The sequence below is a fragment of the Frieseomelitta varia genome, unplaced genomic scaffold (genome assembly GCF_011392965.1).
Source record: "Frieseomelitta varia isolate USP_RPSP 00005682 unplaced genomic scaffold, Fvar_1.2 scaffold_254, whole genome shotgun sequence".
In the NCBI taxonomy this organism is placed as follows: Eukaryota; Metazoa; Arthropoda; class Insecta; order Hymenoptera; family Apidae; genus Frieseomelitta; species Frieseomelitta varia.
This window is the reverse complement of record NW_025109984.1, coordinates 634,731-660,104: the sequence shown is the minus strand read 5'-3', so window position 1 is coordinate 660,104 and position 25,374 is coordinate 634,731. Positions and strand designations below refer to the sequence as shown.

General features: G+C 36.7%; 1 protein-coding gene across 1 annotated transcript in view; it reads left to right on the top strand.

Annotated features, from left to right (window-relative positions):
• Positions 1-534: 534 nt before the first annotated feature.
• The window catches only part of LOC122528659, a 70,916-nt gene continuing 46,076 nt past the window's right edge, over positions 535-25,374 (top strand). The window contains exon 1 of the mRNA XM_043654018.1: positions 535-597. The gene's annotated coding sequence lies outside the window, so the exon portion shown is untranslated. The remainder of the gene's footprint in view (positions 598-25,374) is intronic.

Genomic DNA, 25,374 nt, shown 5'->3' with positions numbered 1-25,374 from the left:
GACGAATAATTTCGTTCGAGAAACGAAGCCAACGTAATTCATTTGTGTATATATATATATATATATATAAATCGTATGGACAATCTAAACTTGCGTGAACGTTGTCGCAAGACAAACAAAAATCGAAAGAAAAAGAAAATCCAGGGGAAAGAGACGAGTCGAGATCGTCAAGCTCAATTAGCACAAACGAGTGAGAAACCATCTATCAATGAGGGAGAAAGGGCCGGGGGGGAAGTTCCGTGTAATCCTCGACAATGCGAACCGGCTTAAATCGTCTAATTTACAAGCCCGAGTAATTACCGCGATTTTCCATCGCCCTCCTCCTGGGTTGGGACATTCCAATGGCGATATTTCAACGCGATTCGTATATCGCGCGAGATATCTTTCAACCCCTTCCACCCCGATCCACCCCATTCTTTTTTCCAGAATCCGCTATCCGAGGACAAGAAATACACGTCGACACGCTGCGTCTGACGTGAATTTATTCTGCCGGAAAGCTGATGCGCACGATAACGGGGGCAGCTGGTGAACGAATTGGCGGAATTCACTTTTCGAGTGAAGCGCGGCACGTTCCGCGGTGGTTAAAATCGGCGAGAGGTTCGTTTGCATCGAATGGAAATTAAAGGCGTTACATATTCATGCGGCTGTTCGCTGCTTCTCCGGCAAATACGCGGAGGATTTCCTTTCTTTTTTTTTTTTTTTTTTTCGCCCGATACGTACGTGTAACTCCTTTTTTTTTCGAGCAAGAATCTTGCCGCCTTCGGCTTTTAGCAGATCCCTCTCGTAGAGCGGACCGGTTTCTAATTGAAGACTACAGGGAAATCTTTCGAACGTAGAACTGTGTCCCCGTTCGAAATTTTTCTCCGTCTATCTATCTGCCGATTTAAAATCGATTCAGTTTGTTCTTGATCTGGAAACGAGCAGAATATCAAAGTCAAAGGAATTCGCGGTTTGAGATTTGTGATGCTATTGCTTGTTGCCTGTCTCCCGAAGTTTTACGATATTATTATTCTTTCGTGGCGGTAGTCGTAAGAAAGTTTGAATGGCAACTGAGACAATTCGTCGTTTCTGTTGTAGTTTTATCAATACTTGGTATATTTTTTAATACTCGTTATATTTGTTACTTATATTTCTTCAATACCTATTATATTTGATACTTATATTTTTTTAAACACTTATTTGATACTTATATATTTTTTAATATTTATTATATTTGATACTTATATATTTTTTAATATTTATTATATTTGATACTTATATATTTTTTAATATTTATTATATTTGATACTTATATATTTTTTAATATTTATTATATTTGATACTTATATATTTTTTAATATTTATTATATTTGATACTTATATATTTTTTAATATTTATTATATTTGATACTTATATTATTCTTAATACTTATATATTTTTTAGTACTTATTATATACATATTATTATATTTAGTGTATTTTTCAATACTTAGTCCATGGAATGTCCGCAGTAACTATCATACGCCGTACATTCGTTATTTTTTCTCTTTCATATTGTAATGTATTTCACGAATATTTTTTTTTCTGACACGTTTTTTTTATCTTCCCTTGATAACATTTATAAGCAGAGGCACGATCACGAAGTCAAAAGCATTTCCAAAGAATTTACATGAAGGAAATTTGAAATTCTAATATGACACGACAGAGAAAATCCAGGAGATGTCGGCAAAATAAGGAATCCAGAGACCGATTCGCAATCTAGAGTTGATAACGTTCTTGTCAACGTAAAACAGCAGAAACAGCGAGGAAAGCGACACGTAAAGTGACAAAAATAAATTTAAAAGATTCGGAAAGAACAAGAGAAAGCACAATCGATCAAAGACAACAGAGAATTTTTCGGGCAAGCAGTCGGAAAAGTAATCAAAATTCAAAAGCTGATCTCTGATGCCGGTTGATTCCAGTAGCCAGGAAGCTACGTTGAAACGTTTTCATCTCCGTCGTATGCAACGAATACCACATGCACGAATAGTATGCACGTACCACGAGCACGAGTGGTCGAAAAGGCAATATTATTCCGTGAAAAACGTCGCGGATAACAAAATACCGACCCGTCCGACTGAAAATCCAGCCTGCTGGCGCACCGTCTCTATACGCGATCCTCGGGACCAGTTGTATTTTATCTTCGCCGCTGGAAAATGCTCCGTTTTCCAAGACACAGCCGAGCGTGCGGCCAATGTGAAAGAATAATACGAATTTGCCTGGTGTCCACCTCCTTTCTATCCCGTTGAATCTGATCTCGCGCTAGAATGCACTCTAAACTCGCTTCAAAAGCTTAACAGCCCAGCTTAACTCTTTCCCCTTTGATAACCTCATCGGTGACGCACGGAAGTTTCGTGAGAACTTGGCGCGAGAGATTTGAAAAAAAAGTATAATAAAAGGCGAATGTACTTACGGATTTTCTCTTTTTCTTTCGCATGTGTGTGTACATGCGTGTAAATCCAGAGGAAGAAGTTATAAAAATATTTTAAATATCACGTAAACTCGCAATGTCTGTTTCGTGGTATCATTTTCTTCCATAAGTAATTGCGCCTTGTCTTAAAATGGGAAAACACAGATTCCAGTGTAAAATCGTGCAAAATCAAACGAATAAATTAAACTAATGATTTCATAAAAAATTAAAGTTGAAATATTTCTCAAATCAATCAATTCTCGATACTTTTTTTACACTGAATGAGAGAAGAAACTTTCGATTCACGAACGTATAATACGTATAATTTCTAACTACACGTGTGTACGCATCACTGTGCTACAAATAAAAGTATAGGCGAAGAAAATGTAATCCTCCTTTAACCACATTCGTCTATTCCCTCCGATATTTTCTTTTCAACCGCCAGAAAAAGAGAGAAAGAGAGAGAGAGAGAGAGAGAGGCATTTTTCTTCTTCAGCGAGCGACGAAGAAAAGAAACGAGAAAATAAATATCCTCCCCGCGATCTCCATCGAATTCGAATCTCTTGGATCGCCAAGTTTCGCCGCGCGATTATATATTTAAATTTCAAGGATGCTGGCTGTCGAGCTGCTTACAGAGGCGATAGATACCACTCGATCGATCTCATAATCGCTTGGTAATCCGTTATCGATGGTAATCGATCGATAAACGGCGTACCGATCCTCGAAAGCGAGGATGATCTCGTCAGCGTTCACCAGCCGAGCTAACGAGCGTATTTTAGCTTAACGAATAGGTGTACCGGTGTAGATAGCGACGAAGAACCAGGAGCCACGTGGCGTCAAAGTGATTAATTAAACAGTTTGACGCTGGGAACGCGCGAGAGGCAATTTTCGAGAGGCACTTTTGTTCACGTATGCACTGTGGAATATTCGGCCGATCGAGCTCTGGCCGACGATTTCTCTTTTCTTATACTTCGCCGTATAGTTTCTCATTATAATTTAATCAGAGAAAGTTGTCAAGTCTTAGTTAGAAAATTGGCTGCAAAATTTACTTCACATTTGTATAATATTTTTGGCGTACAGTGGAAACCGTGTGATCGAAATTTTGTGCACCTGATGATTTCTGATTTCGTAAGAGTGCGGAAATCTTTTTTTGAACATTGATGTCCGACCAAAACGAATTCATAATGTATGACAGACAATGTTAACAACGTACGAACTGTGAATTTTTATACAAAATTTGCATCTTTTTACAAATACTCGAATATTTCTAAGTTTTGTAAATATACAAATGATTTTTTTTTTTTTTTCATTGGAGTTTGACTTTATTCACAGTATTGTCAAATTAACAATTTTCAGCTATTAATTTAGGTTTGAAGAAATAATTAAGTCACGTGTAATCCTATTACGTATAGTACGTCCTGATGGAATCTAATAATCTAATAACTTTTCTGAAAAAATTACTTCATCGTAAGAAACAAAAAAGAGGAGAGATATTTATCTACCATAAAATTTTGCATCTCCAGTTTGTCGAATCTTCAGTATGTAGCCAGATAAAAAGTTATGTTGATTGACATTTTGATGTTAAAGTCGCTAATCACGCATTAAGCGCAATGCCATTTTTTCTTTTTTTTTTTTTTTCGGAATATTTATAACGAACTGAATACGAGAGAATATACGGCAACAGCGCGGGACTTTCAAATCCGATTACGCCATTTAATTGCATCAGACTAATTATCGTGGTCTTAACAATGTTGCTTTCGTAATTCAGGAGGAACACACGCGTGTGGATTAATCGCACGAGTATATTAGTCACGTGTAGCAATAACTCTCCGGCAAAATGCTCCACCGATGACATTACGCCGAGTAATTACATACGAACCAACTCTATTGTTCTCCTTTCTATTCCAATTTTCTCTCTTCCCGTTTCGGCGAAACATATTTGCTCCGATTGCGAACGGCGCTTTATTAACAACGTTAACTATTTTGCCACAATTAGAGAATGTAGCTAACAAAATCCGCGTGTTTCGAATATTCCACTGATCCAATAGAAGCTAATAATTTTGTACACTGCTTTTGGAATTTGCTTCACTCGAATTTGGAAATAAATTTCTCGACGAGAGAATGGAATAATCATTCAAGCAGTAAAGAAAGTTTCGATACCTTGTCGTAAAATATCCATTCTTGACTTGTCTGAATGCGCGAAGCCGTTTTAAAAATAAAATTGAAACGAAATTCAGACGTTTCGAAACGTGAATCTGCACGCTAGAAAATTATGGCACGTATTCAGAATTTACGTGGAAATTTCTCGATTAAATTTCATACTTTAAGCAACGTTTGCCTACTATTCGTGAGAGGTAGAAAAGTGAAAAGAACTACTGAACACATTTCTTGCTGCTTGAGTATCTTCCATAATAAAAATAGAATAGTTAATTTGCAACGAGGCGAGGGTGTAAAAGAAAAAAAAAAAAAAAAAAAGAACGCAAGTGCACCTCCTTCTATACGGCTCAATTTGGAAGGAAGAATTGTTCCTAGCCGAATTAACGAAGGGAGGGCAATAAAACTTATATATGGCTTCTCCAGTTAATTGTGCACGCGCGTAGGCCAATTAGTCGGGGGTGATCTATATTTAATTGAATTCGAATGCTGATAGTGTTAACAGGATGTCGGCTAATTAAGTGAAACAAAATAACGCGACCTTAATTGTTCAAAAAGCTGTTAAACAGCGAATCTTGTTGTTCTATTATTTCCACATCACTTTCTCCAATGTTCGAACATTTCCAATCCTGACGTTCAAAGTTCAATAACACGATGAAAAATAATCGCACAGCTAGTTTCGAGGGAGACTTCAATCTTTAAGACCATGGTGAATTTACCGGCTAGTTTACAGAAAAATTTTTTCAGTGTCAATTTTCGAAAAGAAAACCCACTGTGTAGTATAAAAGAAAAAAATCTTTGAGAAAAACGAACTGAACTCTGCCATAGTGTAGGCTTTATGCTTGAAAGTGAGCCCGGTTAGAGCACTGTACGTTTCGTCTTCACGAAGTTATAACAATTTAAGATATTATTTCAAGTCAAGTCGTCTTAAATCATAGACCAAAATTTCATTAGTCGATTTTAACTATTGTGAAATGACACAGTCCGTACGATATGTTTTTCATTTTTCTTTTTTTTTTTTTATTAAAATTCTGTTGAGAAAGTTTATTATTCGTAATTGAACTATTGAATGTCGAAATGATTTCACGAAATTAAATACGCATCTGTTCTAGTGTCGCTTTAAAATTGTTTACAGTAAAGAGGGCTAACTGGCGGCGCTTGCCCCTACTTCCCTGATCTCTGGCGCTATCCCCTCCACTGCATCGATCTCCCCCTTGAAATTTCGATGCAGTGGAGGGGGTAGCGCTAGCGATCAGGAAAGTAGGGGCAAGCGCCGCCAGTTAGCCGTCTCTGCTGTAAACAATTTTAAAGCAACAGATGCATATTTAATTTCGTGAAATCAATCACGAATAACCTTTCTCAACAGAATTTTAATAAAAAAAAATATGAAAAACATATCGTACGGACTGTGTCATTTCACAATAGTTAAACTCGATTAATGAGGTTTTGCGCATTGCTCGCTCGTGACTGATCCAGACTGTCGGGGAAAAATAGAGGAAGGGTTAAGGCACGTTTTGATTGCTACGTTTTCGCGTGACGGCACGAATTTAGTTATGCCCGATAACAAAACGCGTTTCGATAAATCCATCAACGAGCTTTTATCCGCGGGATCTCTGTTCGCCGATCCCCCGTAGTAAAGCACGTGCTGCGAATTCAATGGGAGAACGCTCTCACGCGCGAATCGAACGAAACGAATTTCGAAAATCGCTTTAAAACGCGACACCGTTCGGCAAACAAAGAGTCGACCAACAGGGAAATCTCTGGCACCGATGATAGAGGAGAAACAATGATACAGCGGTTTCGATGAATTTTTGAAAATCTGCAAGTGCACACGGACTGTTTTCGAAAACTGTGGCACAGTTGGGCATTCAGCGCAAAGTTAGGCGAAAGGAAAGAATAACGTTTCGGTTCGACTATTTCTATTGTACAAATGTGCACCGCTGTTCAGAAATCTTGGGACAAATACTATATTTGCGTAATGAAAATGGTACGATAAATGTGGATTAAAAATTAAAATGAAATGAAATGAAATTAAATTTAATCACAATTATTGTACATTTCGTTTTAAACAGACTACGCACAATGTAATTAAATACGATAAATAGACACGTTCTCGTGTTGTTACAGATATAAATGGCCATGTTTTCTTTAGAACAAGAGAAATTGGAATAGAATTTTCTGGGTGAAAGGAAGGAATTTTTATTGAATGGGTGGCGTTACGAGTTACGTTTGCGATATATATAACGTAACAGCGAACGATTTCGAATTTCTGAGTACTTTTACGCAGAATTGCTTTCAATTGGAAATTATCATAGCGCAGTTTCATTTTCAGTTATTGATAGCGCAAAATAATTAACAAGTCCGATATCCAATATCTGTGGCAATATTCGCACATCGGCTCGCGGTTAAAGCGCGGATTACGGTTGAACAGACTTTTGAACTCGGAGATGAAATTTCCATTAATCCATAATATCTTATCATTAATCTGTCAATATTCGATATCAAACGATTCATCCAACGGAAGTGCTTTGTATCTGTCAAACGTTAGACGTAAATCGCAGAAAAGCAATTTAAAATTGGGTTTTTCCAACGTTTTACGAGTCGTGACCTACATTTATTACAATCGAGCAATTCACCATTTTCAATGTGGCAAGGGAAATACATTAGAAATTGATTTCTCCGAGTGTAAATATAATGTTGAAACGAGCTGTGAAGAAATTGCTTGCAGAAGTGATTGGAACTAGAGATATTCCTTCTCGTGGACGTTCAATCTTCAATCGATACGCGTGCACCGATGTCGAGTCAAGTTTTTATTAACATTCAATTATTTTGAAAATTACCAAGATTCGAGGAAAGCGAAGAACATTGGAAAACTTAAACAGTTTGACGAATTTTTAGGTAATGTTCAACAGTACACAAGTGCTAATACTGAATACACTTTTGGGTCTCCTGCTGATGTCTGCTATCTAATTAGTATTACTTGTTAGAAATTATCAAGACCGGCTTGTGAAATTTTCTACTCTGAAAAATACACGTGAGAGAAACAAAAAAATCGGGAATAGAATCTCCAGTACAACTCTATTTAGGTCTGTAAACTAGGTTGAAGAAGAATTTACCGATTAACCTATCCCCTCAGTGTCCATACTCTGCAAGACCATTAGAATTAATCAGCAATTAATCTTCATCGGCATAGAGACACAATTAAATTCCTTCGCTTGAGAAAAACGTGGAAGAAAACGGCATGAGAGGAAGTAAAACCTCCCCAAGCGTCAGTTGGCACAACTGGATTGTTGGACGAAGGTGTCAGAATAGCCCTTAGGCCTGTTCGTCGCATAGGCGGTGATTCGTGGTAGTTGTCGCCACGATATCTGACCAAAAGCCAGTGGGCCTTTAATGCTAAATCGTGTCCATTGTGTAGTTTAGCTTTGAAAGACGACACAGAACCCACGGACGACGCTCAGAACAATACAGAGATTGAATTATGTACTGGAAGAGCCCTTTCTCCAGTCTCGTATGCGAACACGTTTCCTTTGTTCGGACCACGGTACAACCACAGAACGGCCTTTAAGGGCTTTGATCTGGAAATTAGTAATTCATTAGTAACAGGGGCCATTTGTTAATAACTGAAACGATTCTGCCTGCTGGCGAAGCTCGTTTGATCTATAGTCTCGCTCGAGAGAATCGTTCGTTTCCTTTCTAACAGCATGTGACTCAATCACTAGTTTATGGAAATTATATTGCCCCGATGGCTACTACTTTTCAAAACAAAATTTACGATTTATTCATTATTTGCTGATTCAACGCACATTTATTACATTTTCGTCGGTTGATCAAAAGAGTTTTGTCATTTCTTTCTTTTTCTTTAGAGAGGAAAGAAAGATGTGCATTTCTTAAAATAAGAATAACTATTCTGAGAAATAAAATTACATCTTTTCTTTCTATTATTTTAAATATTCTAAGTATTCTTCTTTCGATTACTCTTCAATTTTCACACAGATGTCCAACGACTTTCTAGGTCACCTAATAATCATTAATTTATCATTTAATTCTTCAGGACTCGGTAAAATTGTTATCACAAATTTATCAAAGTGTCCAGGCAGTGTCACGAGATAGTCTACTCTCGATTCTCTTTATGCGACTGCTCGAGGTGGATTTATGAAAATTACCTCCGGCCGTGGAGATTGAAATTTTTTGCAACGGGAACGAGTTTCGGGACGTTTTGAAGAGGGCACCTTTGAAAAAGTAACGTTACCGGACGAGAAGAGAAGTCGCTGAGATATTGGATATTAGGGGGGATTCTAGTTAAATGTAACCCGGGGACTCTTGAGAAATTTCTCGGCTTAATTCGACGTGTCACGTCCAACTGCCGACACGGGAACGTTTTCCCTTGGAATTCGACGTCATAGACTATAATAGAATTAATAAAACCCGGACACTCGCAGCCGACTGCCTAGTAGAAAATATTACGAAAAAGAAATGCGCGAATGAACTTATTCCTAGGATTTCTCTTTTCTTTCCTTTTTTTTTTTTTAAATGACGCGACTTTTCGTATTCTTCTAAGAACTTTCGTATTCTACTACTAAGAACTTCTTCTAATTTCGTTTCAAGTTTATGATAATAATTAATAAACTACAAATGTTGTGTGCACTTGTAGTTAAATTACTCTGTCATATGATTTAGTTTTAAGTACGATAACACTCAGTAAGGGTAGCAAGTTCGTGATAATAATTAGCAGAAATATATCACAAAAAATAATATATAACCTTAATCATGTATAATCTCACTATAATATTTAGCGAGTGAAACAAAATCTCTGCTCAAGTTTTATTTGCTCACATCCTCGGTCCAATTCCAATTGGACTTTCGTCGTCTTATGAATTGAAAAGTACAATGCATCGCTAATATTTCTCGGTGTCGAAGGATTGTCGACGAAAACCCCAATATGACTTCATCTATGAATTCGCTCCTAATCGATCATATCGACAGTCACGCCGCTTTAATTCCGCCGTGTGTCACGATCGGCCAATGCAGCCTCGTTGCTGCACCGCGCTATTAATCACAGTGCACAAGTCGCGAAAGGTTAATATTCCATTGGTGGTATTACCGGGGAAGTTTCAAGTTACAAATTGTAATGGAAATCCAGGGAGCCGCGGATACTCTCGGAAACTCGGGAACCGGCTGGTTGCGGTTGCCTTACTCGAGAGAGAATCTCGAATAAAGGGCGAAGTTCGATGGCAGTGCTGTTAACGATATTGTTACCGATATACGCTGCGCCTCTATCGAGTCAACAGTAAATGCAACCCAGAATCGAACATTAAGGAACAATCGAAGGAAGGCTTCGCGTATGAGATTCTTGGTAAAATTGTATAGCAAATATATACAGCAAAAGTATATAAAAGTTGTATTTCAGAGGTGTATAAAAAAAGACTATTCTTCTAATTATCTGAAAGTGGAGCTACCACTTTATCGGTGCCTAATCAGGTATCGTTTCAAACCTGGTCAAAATATTACTACATATTTATTACTTAGAGTTCATTTCTTTTTACACCAAATGAAAGATGATACTTTTTTTTCTAATACAAATATATCAGGATGTGTGACAAAAAATGTATAAAAAAAATGAAGCTCCCTCCTCTCTGCAAACTCCTCAATCGTTATCATTTTTGAGAAAAGTAAGGAAATATTCTCACATCTTTAGTAATCTTTAGTTGGAAATTACTGTTGTTAGAATATTAGTGTGATGATTGAATATCACAAATAATATTCACACTAATATTCTAGTAATAAATTACAAATATTGAAGATGTGAGAATATTTAATTGTAACCTAATTAAATGATTAAACTGTGATATGCCTTTTCTTGTTAAATATCAGTTTTTATTAACATGAACTCAGAAATATATTTCTATTGGGGTACGCGCTATTCCAGTGAGAAATAGCTCTGGCAAAAGAACTTCTACAAATCTATTTTCAATCGACAGTAAGTCAAAACATACGTTTGTTTTCTATGGTTCTACTGTGCCATGAATTTCACTTCTGGCTATCAAAATACATTGTTACACAATCGAGAAAGTCTTGGCAAGAGTTGTTTCAATTCTAGTTACTCTGTTATTGTACCATGAAGTTAACGAGTATTATTGTAACTCTAGACTTCGCTGATAAGAAGCACTCACTTTATAAATTTAAAATTTTCTTGTTAATTTACCAACTGTGAAACGAATCATACGGCACAACCAATAAGACTAAAGGGACTAATACGAAGAATATTAAAGGAGGAATTCAATCCAATTAAATTTACACAGCGCACCAAACGTTTCTATAATTATACACTTGTAGAAGAAATGGAAAAATAATCAGTACGTCAAATTAAAAGAACTCGAATAACGTTGTATACTCCATATAACACAAAAGGTACGTTAATCGATAACCAATCGATAATCAACGCTATTAGCAGCGCCAATATCTCTATGTTCGCCTACTACAATGCACATTGGTCTATGGGTCGTACGGTCACTAAACGCTATTCTTGGCCCCTAAAAAAATTTATGAAAATGATAGTACAAATCACGTCGTCGTGCATTATATCACCAACGTTGGGTCACGTTTATAATGGGAACGAAATGTCTGGCATTGAATTCGTCGGTCTTTAGCCATTGTGCATTCGTCGAAAATTTACAGCCAGCGTGAGATTCATTCGACTCGCGAACGTACACGCGGAACCACGAATGAGGCAGAGGATTAATAAACTCCCAATGATCGATAAAATTCACGTTTGAATTTGTTCAATTGTTTCTTCGGTCATTCGGTCGCGGAAACGTGAGAAAATGAAAAGAATGAACGAAAAATGAGTATCATGAATATACGATTCTCTCGGTGGAAAAAAATATTATCGCGACGTTTTTTTCTTATTTGAAATACCGACGAATGTGTGTGTATTCTACGAATTACAAGTCACGATTTATTTCGCACGGTCGAACGTATCTCAGGACACGTAACTCGCAACGCGAGCACGAAAAAACAAAAAGAAAAAAAGAAAAGGAAGAGAAAAAAATATGATCGCGTTTTATCGTAGTTTATTCGCGATCACGTGAGCGATAGTCGGTATCGACATCGGCGTTTTCGACTCGCGTTTCGCAAGCGTAACTAATTACGACAACGGGGTGACTTGTTCCGAGAGAATAGAAAAAAAAAAAAAAAAGAAAAAAGATAAAAAACAAAAACAGCTGCGCGTCTCACTTCAATTACAGTTTTTAGAAGCAAAAGCTGGCACACAACAGGGTAAATGGTAACAGATGCCATTTCTCCCGGCCGTGCCTCCGGAAATGCGAGTGCTTGTGTACGCAGGTATAAATCACAGATGCAGCAGCGGGGCATACACATTACCCGACTGCTGCTTTATGCATCTTGCTTTATTCAACAGGCAACGCTGGGACAGGATAATATCGGGGTGTTACGCGATTCTGATTGAAGTCGATATTCTCCGCGAATCATAGCTGCCAGACGAATAATCTGCCTGTAAATACTCGAATCGTTCGTTGAAAAGGGCAGCCCGTGACGTTAATAACGAGCTCGTAAAAACGTTCGGATGAGATTACACAAGGAGATAAGAAATACCGAGAGGTTAGGTTTAAAGGAAATCGTGGGAGAACGTCATCATCATAAATCACGGTGGGCGCAATGTTAGCGAAAGAATGCGCGATATTACCTACCGGTTAACCTCACAAACACAGGGAGAAGATTAATCGTTTCACAAGTGACCCAAAAAGGTTGAAACGATTCGAGATAAATTCCAGAAGAACGCTCGTCGCTTCTATATTCGTGAATATTAAAAAGAACGCATGGAAAGTGGCGGATATAACCTCAATTACAACAGGTTACTTTTTTGATCAACACTTGTACAGAGTATTGATTTATAGATCATTTTTTTTTTTGGAAACCCATTTCACGGGACTAAGATTTTTGATATTCCTCGTCAAGATGTGAGGAAATATTTTCAAATTTCCTTCTCTTAATAAAATAAATTTTCATTCGTTCAGTTATTTCTAAAAATAAATTCTCCAATAAATGTGAATGAAATATATCCGTGATTTATACCTGTATACATAATTCGTTATACGTTTACAGTTCACAAATAGCTCACAAGTCGTAATGGCGTCACGGAAATTGTATTCTTTTTTGATGATTCTTACCTTGACAGCCGAAGTTGAATAGTTAACACTGGCAGTAGGTAGAGAACAAACGGTGCACGTTATTATCTCGAAGGATTAATTTCGAGGCAGCTCTGGCTCGACGATTTTCGTCTAATTACCGCAATCTCATACAACCAAATGTTGAAGCTCGGTTAGAATATATATAGACGTGGTAACCGGTACCTACGGCAGACACATTATCATGAATTAAAACTGTGCCCTGTATTTCCAAGTCGATCTTTTTCAGTTATGAATATTTCCGGAATCGTGAAACGCAACTCGACTTCTTTCCAGAATAAGAATTCGTATAATTAATGAAATTCTCGACGAGACGCGACGAGTTACGAATTAACGCGAAAAAGATAGAACAGAGGACAGCTCATAATTACGACGCAATATACGAAAACTAACTGTATAGAAACAAATCACTTTTACGCACTTACCAGTAAAATTTCTGATTTATACATCGTCCTCGTGCTCGTTTGTGTCATTATTTTATGAAATTACACTTCACTGTCACACAAATTATCATTATTCGACGGGAATTGCAAAACCGATGCTACTACGACGCGAAAAAAGGCTTAACTGACGCCATTGTGGTAGATTAGGAAACTGAAGTACTACTATAAACAATAATCTAATAAATAACTTTATATTCAAAAATAATACTGTTTGTTAAATTTTAAAAATTTTATTAATATTTAAGGCGAATATTTTAAAAATTATTGACGATGAAAAATTGTACATAGATTGTGATTTTTAATATATGAAAAAAAAATTTAAACTAATCAAATGTTATGAATCCAGTTTGTCCCGCGCAATTGCATTGTTCGTGACGTCTCGCGTTCTTTCTGAACATTTTTGCAAATTTTTAAGTGTTTTTTTGTCGTGTTATAATAAAAATTGTCTAAAAGCATATCGTTATTGAAGTGAAACGAGAGTGCGATAGATTAATAGTGTTAATCATTACGTATATTGCTAAATTAAATCAAATCTTGTGGCGATTGCTGAATAGACGCTATTGCCCGCCATATTAAGTTGATTGAACAGGTAAAATTTAAATTTTAACTTTTTAAACACACGCCATATGTGAACTCGTTTACAGTTGTTTTTTTTTGTTTGTTTGTTTGAAAAGCTCTTGTTTTGAAATCTGTTGTTGTAACTTGATGTATGCAATCGTATGTATATTTCGTTATAATTTATTCGTTATTTTTTAACTTTCCACCAACGAATATTTCATTTACAAAATGTCCGCTTTCCGGAAGGAAATTCATTTGATATGATATAATTATGCTTTAAATTGAATTTCGGGTGATAAAATTCCATAAAAATTTAAAATGTGCATTTTCATACGAATATTTTTCAATAAATAATCAAGCGCCATATATTGTATAATCATATAATCGTTGGTTTTATTATTAATATTTTATGAGTACGAATATTAATATTAATTTCTTATTCTACTATGTTATATTCTGCAATTTCTGATAAATTTCTATTATTTAATTTATAATCTAATATCTCTTATCAATAAAATTTATTATTTAGTATCTATTATCAATAAAATCTCCTTCGTCGATATTAAACAAAATATTATTCTCACATTCCGGAAAATATTTGGTAAAAGGATTAGCTAGCATGTAGTATTGTAAATTTAAATTCATTGAAATTATCAATTTATATACAATGATGAGCAAGATTATTTTCTAACCCGCTACATGGAAAAAACGAACTTAAGACAGTCAAAGTAGAATCTTTATGCTTTAAAATGATACCAAGTAGATTCTTATATGATTTTTTTTTTTTACGAACTTATAACAAGTTTAAAGTACCAACAATGTTTTATCATTATATGTTCAGTTATATACCTTCGTGTATATATATTCGTCATACTCGAGATTTATCTCGTATCGGCATAAATTTCAAAATTACAAGTACCTAGTCGTATCAATGCATATGAAACTCTCATACAGCGGTAACCATAAAGTAGAGTACTCGAAAGACAAGCATATCCAAGTCTGGCATACTGAATAACCTCCACTTTCCGTGTATTTCTCCAGGGTTTGCTAGCTCGAATTTTTTACCAGCTCAATACGAATATTCTGGTCGTCCTTTTACGATGTAACATGGAGTACCGCCTCATAAACTAAAGGAGATCCAACGAACCCCAAATATCGAGCATCCTTCAAAGCTCGTCGTTAACTTAGACTTAGAGTTCGTCTCGAATGTTTACTCGGATAAAATTTGAGACTTTAAAAAAGAAAAGAAAAAGAAAAAAAACGACGGAGAGAAGGATCTCGATTTTCAATTTCAAGTGTGCTCTTCAAAATTCAAATTCAATAATTTTGAAGCTGCAGTATGAACTTTTTAAAAGAATCGGTCCGACACACTTTGATAGAAGGATTGATTACTGCCAAATGACAAAATTTTTGGCAATAAAACTTTTATTATATAGGGGTAACATTTACATAATAATATTCCAACAGATTCCAATTAGTTATCACTCTTTCAGAGATTGTGAAACATGCTTTTTCTTAAAGCATCTCGCCGAGAAAGTTTTTTGATTTTAAAGGGGCAGGAGACGTTGTTAGTCACGATCTTTGCTTCTCCTTCCAAGATCACATTAACCTCTTGATCGAATCACCGATCTCTCAAAAATCTCTCTGAAATATAATATACATAATAATACTTTTAAATTATTCGAGCAGAATAACACAGACTAAAGCGCTAGGAGACCTGCTTTTTAAAATCAAATAAAGGGAAAAGCGAGGATGTCAGTTGACCAGTTCGGTGTCAGAGCTCATTGTCGGTTGAATTACGGGAACGCGTGGCGAATCGTTGATCCGTGAAAAAAATTCTCCGGCTCTGGTGATCGCGACGCGCCGACGACGACGACGACGACGACGAGGAGGGCTTTCCAGTCGATAGAGCAAAGATTTAGGTGAACCGGAACAGTGCCTCTGAAACCGCCGCTGCTAAAGGTCTTTAAAAGCTTGCACTCGTGCGAAAGCCCTGCAAAAAAACGAGGAAGGAAAGAGAAAACGAGAGAAAGCGAGGAAGAGGGAGGGGATGAAAAAATGAAAACGTGGAACTGGACTGGAGACAGAGTAGAGAATGGCATCAGTGGCTGAAAGAGCCCGTTGCTCCGTTCGTGGAAAACGATCCTGCAGTTTCCTCGGAGTTGGTTTGAAATTAAGATAAGCCGATTCGAAGTGATACTCGGCTCTGTTGAAAACTAATCCCGATAGAAATTCGCCTACCTTGGACAAATACACCTTTCGGTCGTGAAAGAGTTACAAGTCGATTATTAAATAAATTTCTGCCAGAGACACTAACTTGTCGTAAAGATCTGTTTACAAATTTTGATAGTCTCGGATTTCGAGAGTCTCAATTAATCTCGAGTTACAGCGTTCTGTTAGGACGTAGCACTTATTATGACCACAAAAGAGCAAACTCATTGAAGTTCAATTTATTCATGATTTTGTCGAAAACAAACAGATATTTAAACGTTAGATCGGAGTAAATGCGTCTACTGTTCTGTGTAATTTAATCTAATAAAGCGTTCCGGAAGCACGAGGTTATCAGAAGTTTGTTGCTAGAGTGTGTTAGGTTACGGCGTGTTAGAGTGTGATTGAACTTGTGGAGAGCTTGTTCGTGAAGGGACAAATTTATGTCTTTGGAATAATCAAAGTTCAGTGCAAAGTGATTACTATAGGTATAATATGTTTGTGGATTATTTAGTGCCCAGCGACTCTGAGTTTCCATTCGGCCCTTTTAGGCAGAGATGTATTTCTTGCAATGTGATCAAACACTCATAAGAAACGAGATGAGAATATCTTCGAATTTTCAAATCAGTTTAAATTAATTTTCAAAATTAATTACAAAGTCCCTCGGCAATCTTGGATTCTCAGACTGTGAAAAGAAATATTACTTTATCGCTGTTATTGATAGTTTCATTATTGATAGTTTCATTATCTTTTGGTTCTTGATGGGTTGACGGATTAACATGCAATTAACGAATTAACATCAGTTTGTATGTTCCATTTGCCCGCTCACATTAATACAAATTACAATACAGTACGAGTCTAACCAACGCGCACTCTAATCGTCATATTATTGGGAATTGTGCTGAAACAAAAGAATGAAATGTGCGCGCACACGTGCCACCGTCCCCGGAGAGATTAATACAGCAGCCAATTTTCAATTAAAATGTATAAGCTCATTTCCATAATTGAATTTCGGAAAACCAAGCGGAAAGATTCAAAGCGGAATCGAGATGTTATTTGACCAAAAGCTTTCATAAACACAGGGGGACGCTTGTCTCTTATTTGACGCCGTTGGCGATTCTATTTAAATGGCCGGCGATTTCCGGTGACAAATGCTGGATTCGTGATTTTTAGAGCGAGAGAGAAAGAGTGTGGAGGGGAAGGCAAAAACACATAAACGTGCTTGGACACGAATCTCTATTTCCCGTTGATCTGCAGCTGATCAAATACACGATCAATCGGAAGCACGGCTAAGTACCGAAAGCTGGTGAAACGAGTTTGATTGCCGTACTGCAAACGTTCCGAAGCCGATTCTACGTATCGATTAACACCGGCGCAGCAATCATCGCATATTTACGCGCTGCGAATTATAGGCCACGATAATCGGCTCAATTAACTCTTTCTGATTTAGTGGGACACCGTCCCACATTCGTCCGTGACACGCTGCCGCGGGATTTTTCCTCTCTCCTCGCTTCTCTACGTCTCATTTGCCTCCGCGCAGTCCTCGCACAGACGAGAGAAAATTAGAAATTTCAATCTGCCCGAGAGCTGCTTGAGATGTCTCCGCAGGACTTTCTTTGAACGCAACATTATTAAAACTAGATGAAACTTTGTGTTTAAATCGGTGGCGCAGCCAGGGAAATTTATATACTCTGGAGTTTAATAGATGTCGTGTGTCACGCTGAATAATCGTCGTGTTTTACGATTGAAGGTACTTGGAAGAACACAAATGTGATTAATATATTATTACGATCGACGTTTAACGTTCACGTTGAAAAGCAGAGAAATGTGACGTTGTTAGAAATATTATTTTTAATATTTTTCCTTTACATTCCTCTCTCGTGTTTGCCTCTGAAAGATAAATTTCAAACGGTCGCTGCATCGTTCGTTATCCAACTGCTTCTTCTCTCCGCGTAATATATTCTCGATACTTCCCGCATGTAGCAAAAATACTCGAAACTTTCGATAATTTTGCCTGCACGAGTACCTTTTCACATTGAACTTCCTCGATACAAATTTCACAGCCGCGCCACCACCATCGATAATTCCGACAGAGTTAAGAACACCGTTTGCAACACGCGTTTATAAATCTTTTATTAGAATCGGAAGGTCGTTCGATCTTCGTACAAGGGGATTATGTCGGACGCGCGGATAAAAAGCGGGACGTTCGATTGATCGGCAGAGGTCGAGGTATTGGACGGGCATTCTCGAGCGGATTACAGCGGAAGGGTTGCGTTTGCGAATTTCCCCGTGTTTACGAAACGTTCGATCGCTCATCCGCAAACAAGATGCAGATCACGGGGCTGTGAACGAGCCCTGTTCCTCCCGTTAATTCCCCTCGTTCCCTTGATTGCGCCCGCTCCGGAGAACCCACCGGAAGCTGCTGGCCTCGCGTTGTTATGCACCGGAGACACAGCACGCCGTGACGGAAGGCAAATACTCTGGTTCTCCCGAGACGCTGTCGCGTGTTTGACGACTCCGTGTCTCTACATACTATAGTGTGAGCGTCATACGCAGCGTGTTTCAGTTTGGGTCTGATTAGAATCGGCCTGAGTAGAAAGAATAGGATATTCGAGTGGTTAATCTATGAAGGATTAGGCTAAGATCATTTGTCGCAACGAAAAATGATTATTAACGTCTTTGTGAACGATGAATTGAGGAGAGATTAGATATTTAGATTTCAACTGTAGAGTTTTTCTGTGGGATTTCTTTTTTAGAATTTTTATTAAAATATCATCTGAGAGATGTTGCTTGAATACTTGTTGAAACGCTACTCGAGTACTGAAGGATTATCATTCGAGTAGAATTAAAAATATCGCTAAAGTGTAGAATCGAAATATCACTTCAAATACTGGAGAATTGTCGTTCGAGTAGAATTAAAATTATCATCAAAGTGTAGAATTAAAATATCACTAGATATGTTGCTTGAATACTTGTTGAAACTCGGGTATTGGAAGATTATCGTTCCAGATAATCATAATTACTATTGAATTAAAATTAAAATTGGAATACTGAGCTGTACACAAACTCTGTTATTGTAGAATAGTACTACAATAGCCTTATACCTTTACAGAATTATAATTATAAATATTAATAATATATATATATATATATATATATATATATATATATATTTATACTTATACCTTTACAAAATCTTATTTCGATAGAACAAATTACAGTGACAAGAATTACTAAAATTCCCCGTATTACATTATCTTGTCGAACACAAACTGTTTCGTTTCACGCACCACGCCCAATCAGTCCCTTCGTCGTGATAGCTATCAACACTCCCGACGAAATTTGCAACACAAGTCCCGACATTTCGAAATCTCGTTCAACGACAAATGGTGAGGCGAAATCGAACGTGGGGGAGAGAGAGACTGCTCTTCGGGCAACAGTTCTCTCGTTCGCAGTTCACGTTCGATTCCAGTCGTGTTCGACTAGATTCCGATCGTAACGAGGAATCGGACGAGCCATTAGGTCGGCGTCGCGACCGACGACGTCTCCGGAAATTGGTTGTTTCGATTGGGAGTTCGGGTGACGCGCGTGCAGCAACTCATCGAGCACCGGGTGTCTCGTTGCTTTTTATCCGGGGTGCACCGATCACCGGGGAATCGTTGGAATCGCCGGACGACCGAGAAAACGATATCTGTCAGAGGCACGTGCGACGCGACGTCGTTTCGACGACCAGATCGCTGTTCCACGCTCGTTCGTTAGAATTTCGACGCTTCTGTCCGTGCCACGATTGGATCGTCACGTCTCTCCCCCAGTATGTACGAATGTCAGTTAATTTCATTCGACGTCCCTCTTTCCTCTCTTTCTTAGAGAAGTGATATCGATCTCGTCCTCGGCTTGGGATCCTTTTTAATTGAATTTTTCCATTCAATTAGTCGACTTTATGTAATTCGTCCTTTGCATTTCCTCTCCTTTCTTTTTCTACTTCCTTTTTCATTTACTTTTACTCGAGGTCAGCGAATTTTTCTTACGCCGTATCTGTATCTGTAAGATTGAAGATGGATCGCAAATGGTGGTTAGGTTTCATAAATAACAACAAATTCGGGGAATTTCAATTTACTTCTAATCTTCAAATTTATTTCCTACAAACGGATCTCAATCCCAAAAGTTATTTTTATTTTTGAATTTATTTTCGACCGTCTGTGAACTGGGAGAATTTCAAATTTTCACGTAAACAAAAAGTATGTATTTGACTTGCGACTTGTTCGAATTCAACGAATAAAATCGCTTTCGATAGCTTTCAATAAATTGATCGAATAAAACGGAACAACGACCGGACAAATTACTTTGTTACCTCGACGATGAATCAGATGAACTCGGCTGTTTATTATTTATCCGGAATCGAGCGGTGTTTTTAACGCGTCTATCGATCATCGGTGGCCAATTAACCACGCAGAGCGGGCCACCCGGTTTAATTGGAACGGCACGCATTGAAATGCGCATCCAGCTGCGACACGCGCGCGTACGTCGTCCTTTCGGAAATCGTTAATTAGCTGGTAAACTCAAGCCCCGGCCAATCACGATATCTTGAACGTCAAACGCCACGGATTAGCCAAATTCGCCGAGATAGAAACACGCGAGATTTCGCATTGTTCCACGTTCGTGCTCGTTATCATCCGGCGACGACTGTACAATGCGATTCGAATGATCTGAATGGTATCGTATCGATTTAAATGCCTGCGTGCATATAGGAAGAAAACATGGAATTTTTAATTTAAAGCCTTGGTTCCCGAGAAAATTGTGTTGGAAGATTTAGGTCAGGTATGCTTGAATTTAATTAAGTTCGAAATGTGACAAAAACGAATAGGAAGATTAATTTTGTCTACGTGCACAAGTAAAGAATAAAATTTTCGTAGAAGACACTTCGCAAAGACGAAGAAAATCAAGTTTCGAGGAAATTAAGTTTGAAGGTTTATCAAGAGACGCGCGTGTCCAAAGGCAAACTATTCAAAGTCTTTTTCCTTGAAAAAATTTTATTCCACCCTCTTCACTTATTTCTGCGCGTAGAAAATCTTCGCGTCGATTATCAAGTGTATACTTGAATTTTCAAACTCGAGTTTCTAGAAAACGAAGGCTTTAATGGAAAAATTTTGTTCTTTCTTTTTACGTAGAATCATCTTTTACGCGGTTGTAATACTTACAGGACTACGTAAATGATTTTTGTTTCTGCGATCAGTCAAAATCCTTCGATTCTGTTCCAATAGAATAAATGAAATTGATTTCATTAGAGAATTTGAAGTTTTACAAATCTACAGAATATACATATGTGTATAATATGCAAACACGTACAGAATATTTAGTAGTCGAAATGAATTTTTATTTAAAGTCTATTTCTTTGATCATATTTAGAAAAATATAATATTTAAAGTAAGTATATAGTATTAGTAAAGTGTATAAGTAAAGTGTATAAGTAAATATCATTTATGGTCTGATAATTAGAATCGAAAGTTGCTTAAAAAATTGGTTCTTAAAATTCATTTTTATAAAAATTATATTTTAAGTAGAGTTCAACTGTCGCATTCGTGCGCAATGTTCACAACATACACGTGTATAACTCGTTTAAATTTCGCATAAATGCACAAAGGTCTGTGATCTACTTATACTTTACATCATCGCGCTATTGCGTCTAAAAGAAAATTTCCTAAAAGAGCTAATTGATTAATTCCTATAAAAAGAGTTAATTACCGTTTTTCCTTCTTGCTTTCCGAGTCGACGATTCACATAGCATAAATCATTCTGGGTGGAAACCAGTGGTTTCACGATGCTGTTTTTACCTGAAATTATTACCCTTCGTATCCTCGTTGCTCGCTGGTTAGGGAAAAAGGACGGAAGACCGGTGCTCCGTCGGGAATTAAATAACTACTTTAATTTGTTATTTCGTCGGCTGGTGTACCTGACGCGGCCGACGAGAAAAATACTTAATTTTCGAGCTGGAATTGAAGAAATCCCTTCGACTGCCATAAATCAGCAATGTGATAGTTTCTTTCCTGGCTGAAGATAATTCGAGAATTTATAGGATGATATGAATGAATAATTAAGTGCGTCTCTAGTTGCAATTCGCATAGATTAAGCTCGGGTAGAATTACGGTTTAATAAAAAGAAATATTTAATAGCTGCTGTGGTGTAAGTAAATTGAGGTGGATATTTGAAATGGAAAATTTAGAAATTTGATGTCGACGGTAAAATTCGGACGGTATTCAATCAGATTTTCATTAATTGGTTGACTCCATTAATTGAGTAGTATCAAATAGTGATGGCGTTACAAGTACTATTTTTAAAATTTTTTTAAGTTTTTTTTTTTTTTTAATTTGTTGCCGTTGCGATGAACGAATCGTTTGTTTCTTGAAAATCATTAAATGACAGTTCAGGAGAGGATACTCGCGCATAAAAATACTGATGTGCCAAACTTTGCTTTTCAATTTGCGAACAGTTGTTAAAATTAACGCGCAAGATCTTGGTGAAAGAAGTCCAAGTCGAAAAGTTCTCGAAGTACACATAAACGCACGCAAGCTAGAAAGCTAAAGCCTAGATTACAAAGATTACAGGGAACTTAAAATCTCAGTTTCTCTCCGACTTAGAGTACGAAAAAATTTGGATTAAGGTTCAACTTCCTGAACGTCGCGGATTAAACTGAATTAAAATTCAATTGCCAGAGATTTAGGGCGGTTTCGGCACGGCCACGTAGAGACTCCGAATCGGGAGTGCCTACTCCCTATTTTCCTACTGGAATCCATCGATCACGTCCCAGTTCTGCCAGCTCTTTACGGGAAACTCAGATTCAACAATTCTGAACAACAGGGACGCAAACACGATAAAACGATCTTCCCGGCAACGAAACGCTTTCGGAATAACTCCATTCTGGTTAACTCGATATCAGCATCCGCCGGCGATATCTCGAAAATGGAATCTAGCTTGGTCGGTTAATCCGAACGACCAAATTATCCATTTGCAAATACACGTTACCTATTTTGTCTTGATAGGTAAATCATGTAAACGGCTAACTTCGGTAAAAATTCACAGTACACATTACGAACTTGATCGTAGATTCTTTTTTTTTTTTTTTTTTTTTTTTTTTTTTTTATTGTTGATTATCGTATTTCGTATAGGAACTATTAGAATTAACTCAACATATTACTTCATATAAATCTTTGTTCTTCTCTTTCTTCACAATCATGGTTAGAATTAAATTGCAGATGTTTGTACAAATTAACAGCTTTATAAATTTATTTCATTTACTAATTACATGAGTATTACACTTTGTCTTGTTTATTTTATGAGCTTTTATATCTATATACATTTTATATGTTGTTGTGTATAATTTTATACATAAAATTGTATTCTTATGGTTTTTAAATTTTGCCCAACTGAAAATTCACAATAGAGATATTGTATTTAGAACTTTGCAGAACTGATACAGAAATGTTATTAATATGAATGAACGCGCTGATCCGATGAAATGTTACTTCAATAAAAATGTTTCCCGTCGAGGAATAATTTAATTATCTCGATACGATATTTCATCTGCAATTTTTTCAATCACGCTCAAGTTCACGCTTCTGTTTTTTTTTTTCATTTTTTATTTATTACGTTTAAATACGTCTTTTTTTTGTCAATAACGTACAGACAATTTTTTCGATAATGTTGCATTTGTACAAGTTTCAGATCGAATTTGAATCTTACTGTTCCGTACGTCAAATAAATTCGATGACTGTGTTACTTACATTTCCAAAAATAAGTAATCATTTGGACTCTGCAGTTATTGTTAATAGCTTTGTGGAACTTTTTCAGTTTCATTTTTTGATTTTAATCTTGATTTAGTCCTTTCATTTTACATAGATAGAAAATATCTGTACATATTATTTCATCATGCTATATTATTTTATTCCTATTTTTCTATCTTATTCTGTGTCACTTATATTGTTATTCATCATTATTATACTATATATATTATTATTATACTATATATATATATTATTAAAAAATATTTTGAAACTTTGTTTTGAACTATTGTGTGATCTATTGAGATTAACAGAGTTAATTATAACAAATCGTCTGATCCAGCAACCTTTTGAATTATTTCTAGTAAGGTATTTCACAGTTTTTACTGTAAGATATTTTATATTTTACGGAATTATTTTTTAGTAAGGTATTTTATGTAAGATATTTTAAATTGTATGTAAAATATTTTTAAATGTAAGGTATATATTTTTAAATGTAAGATATTTTTGTAATTTTTATAATTTTTATAATTTTAAATGTAAGATATTTTATATTTTTGTAATTTTAAATGTAAGATATTTTATATTTTACGGAATTATTTTTTAGTGAGGAATTTTTTTTCACTTTCTTTCATATATGACCCATCAGGATCAAAATAATCGAAATACCAGTTGATATTTCTAAATAAGTATCCACGCATAACTGAGACGAATGTTGCACCGGACCATTTGTTTTCGAATATTTGACACAACCCCCATCTCGAAGTATCGATCCATCGGCAAAAATATTTCCAATATTTTCTCCAACACAATCAGAGCCATCGTTTTCCCGCGGACGGGGCAAGAAAACAAGCAGCCCATTCATTGTTATTATCGTGATTATTGACGCGTGATAATTTACCCCCGGCTTCGTCGAAATGAAGATTTTAATTAGAAAGTGAACGGGAGCGAATAAATAATATAACGTCGTTGGACAAACGAGAATCGTTGTCGGCTTTCGATTCCCATCAGGAATATCGATGTCTCCACTTTGTGCAGACTCCTTTCATTACAATGTCATTAATAATGTCTGGGGGGAATAACGTTGGGACGAGCACGACTGGAAAAATGTGATAAAGTGCGAGATTTTAGATAATGGTACTCGTTAAAAAAAGGAGAAATTCGAAGAAGAAGAAGAAATTTAATTCAAATTTCATTCTTCACGGATGTAGAAATCGATTGTTTCGAACGCGATATACAAACGTGTAGAGTTGAAAGAGCAAGAGAGAGGACACGAGATCGTTGGATCTATCCCGACTTTAATTAAAACGGATTCGCGCTGCAATCAAGCGTTTATTTATTAATTAACACCGTCGATGGCCCCGTGGTGGTGTGACGCGGTTGCGAAGCACACCGACGCGGATCGATCGTGATTTCCAGGCGAAAATTATTGAAAATTATGCTCGGCCCTCTAGTAACAAATTGAAATTGGAAAAACGAGAAACGATTAAAACCGCGTGGCCAGGGAGAAAATCAGCGAGAAAAACGTGCGGGAAATATTCCAATCTGTGTTTTGATATCTGTTTCGCCGGGGGGGGGGGGGGGGACATTTTAAATGTTTT